At 46.6% G+C, this 2928-nt stretch overlaps 1 long non-coding RNA gene across 1 annotated transcript; it reads right to left on the bottom strand.

Moving 5' to 3' along the window:
- Positions 1-653: 653 nt before the first annotated feature.
- Positions 654-2693, bottom strand: LOC120703554. The gene is made up of 4 exons (XR_005687076.1): positions 2054-2693; positions 1687-1759; positions 1502-1588; positions 654-1156 (listed from the first exon to the last, which is right to left on the bottom strand). It is a non-coding gene; the product is annotated as an uncharacterized LOC120703554 (long non-coding RNA).
- Positions 2694-2928: the final 235 nt, after the last annotated feature.

The raw sequence follows: 2928 nt of genomic DNA, 5'->3' as shown, positions 1-2928 counted from the left end.
CAGTTACACGAGTTGATAGGTTAGTGTATACTAATGGGTTTCACAGGTCAAATCTGCATGTGGGATAGATGATCGGTTCAGAGTTGAAGAGCTGTGTCGCGGCTGTAACCATGTTGTCGCGGCCAATGATTTACCTGCAGGTAGCCGGCTGGGGAATGAAGCTCTGATTGGCTTCATCATATGCAGGGGAACAAAAATTCCACACAGGCCGACAGTCAATCAAGGCGCGCTGCCGCGTGCAGTTCATCGTTCGTGAACCTTTGCGGACCTATATTACTACGCACGATTATGTGTAGAAAAGTCAGGCAGAAGGCGAATACGTATCGATTCAAATCATCGTTTTGATAGTGAGAATCACTAACTGTCACGCCACCACACTATACCACAGCCCCGATACACCGACTGACCGTCAGTTGGTAAAAGCCGTTGTACCAACGGACCATCAGTCGGTATAAATGTATGCCGACACCATGTTTCTGTCGTTGTAAGTGGCGTCGGTATAACTTATACCGACTGACAAAGATATACCAACTGATGGTGTGTTGCCCTACTAAGATATACCGACTGATACATATCCCCGACCAATGATCTGTTATAACTTTTTTACCGACCGACAGCAAGTAGCTAAATTTCTTTACCAACCAACAATCCAATGCTAAGAATCCATAGAAAATAATATAATTAATCTCTCATTGATCATACAACAATTTTTTGAAACAATACAAAACAAACACACTTGACCGATGGTTTTCATTTGAAGCCAACAGATTCAATATGAGCATACAAACATTGGCATTGATCCCCCATACAAATATTAGTTGTCCAATGTTTTCCCAGAACTGCAGACAAAGGATTCCATATAAGCCAGAAATTACAAGAAGCATATACAGTCAAATTTTCCATCACAGTAAACACCAAAAGGCGCTCAGAAACGCCAAAAGACTTAACTGCAGAGAAGACCTAGCCTATAAACACAACCTAAAAAGCTACATATATACCAAGAACACAGCTAAGCACTTGACTCCTTATAAAGCATCCTCTTGGAGATCCTAGTTTTAACTCGAGGAAGTTCAGAAGAAACACAATTTCAATGAGCTGGAACTGGTAGACAAAAGAAGCATGCCCTCCCTCTGCGATCAGGCATTTGTGCTCGCACCTTGAAGGGGAAAAAATAATTAGAAACATACAAAATCAGTATTGAGGGTCTTTTTTGTTACAAGAATAACCAGTGTAGCCATAACAATGTGTCCCTTTAAATTATCCTCATCTCTTATAACATCTGTTATGCCTTTGCGGCATGGTTGAAATTGGGGAAAATCAACCAAGATAAAGGCATGCAAACAAACTGAGAATAATGATCAAGTGTAAAATTTATAGGCTTTATCCCCTCTCCCAAAATACACAGTTACACACACACACACCAACACAAGCTATGAGTACACACACATGAACATAAGCATGTAGGTACGCTGAAAACTATGACAAATTGCAAAAACCATACCTAGTTTGTTTACAGTATAATCAAGTTTGAACAGATATTGTTTGCCAACTGCAGCTGGTCCTTCGGCAAGCTAAATATGATCGAACACTGCACGTTTTGGTAGAAAATTAAATAGGGCAGTTATACCATAAGTTACAGTTTCAGTTGTACAATCTAGTAATGCAAGAGTTAATGGGATGTCATACCTGGCCATTTCTTCCAGAGGTGCATGACCAAGATCGTTTTTCCTTGTTCTCCTCATTCCTTGTCAGTAAGTATCTGTTACCCATGTATTCAGTTCCATCAACAAAATTCGGTATATATGAAATGCTTATAGTTCAGCTCACGGAATGCTCAACCAACATGTGTTACAAGTAATTTGCAAACCAAATGTTTCGGCACCAAATGTTCATTCAGAATAATGAAATGAGATCTGCTATACACACTACTGTTATACCTATTATTGTGCATGTCCGCAAATCAACAAGCATACGTATATGAATCCAGGACTACAAATGCAACCAGATCTACTAAAATCCAAGTAGGGGAGGGGGAGGGAGTGGAAAGTAATACCTTGATGGAGATTGAAAGATGGAGCGTGATGAGGGCTCGGGCAGTCAGGCAGACAAGGGGATCGATGCGGCCCCAAGCGGCTTCGCGGCCGCCGCCATCGATGCGCTCTGCGCCCGCACGAATGGATGTGTTCCATACTGTGCAGCATCTGCTCCTCCTGGGAGGTCCCCCGCACGGATGCGAGCACAAGGCACGCCCCGGCTCCCGCAGGTCCCTCACGCGCTCTCGCGGCCCGCAGCCTCCTACGGGTCCAGCGTTTCTTGCAGCTCGAGCAGTGGGTGGTGTGCCTCCTGCTCTCCCGTGGGTCGATGCGGCGGCTCCCGGACACCGCGGCCGACGGGGCTGCCCGGTCTCCCGCTCCGGTGAATGGCAGGCGGGTGCGACACAGGGTGGATTTGGAACAGGAACAGCGGGCGGGCAGCGGCGCGGCTCCTGGACATGGCGGCCGGCGGCTCCTGGTGAGTAGCGGACGGAGGAGGTGGGATGGATTTGGGAGAGAAGTACTGGGCGGGTAGCGGCGCGCGGCTCTGTATGAGATTTGGGAGAGGAGTAGAGGACGCGAGGCGGTAGAGCACGAAGGACTTTGGGGGATTTGGGGAGAGCGCGCATGCATGAGATTTGGGAGAGGGGTCGACCGTGCGGCGGCGGGGACATTTGGGGAAGATGGCGGCGCGCGAGCGGGGCAGAAGAATGATACAATTAGGTTCTGCGAATCTGAGCGGTGGGCTAGGAAAAATTGCCGACGGATAGTTTGAGATCTATACTAGCTATTGCCGACAGATGATTTGATGATATATGTAAGTTGAAATATCGACTGATGGTCGGTCGTTGAAACTTGAATTACCGACGGATCAACTGTTACAGAACTTTCCCGA

This window comes from Panicum virgatum, chromosome 4K (genome assembly GCF_016808335.1).
Source record: "Panicum virgatum strain AP13 chromosome 4K, P.virgatum_v5, whole genome shotgun sequence".
Lineage (NCBI taxonomy): Eukaryota > Viridiplantae > Streptophyta > Magnoliopsida > Poales > Poaceae > Panicum > Panicum virgatum.
Note: the sequence above shows the minus strand (reverse complement) of the source record. Positions and strands in the feature narration are given on the sequence as shown.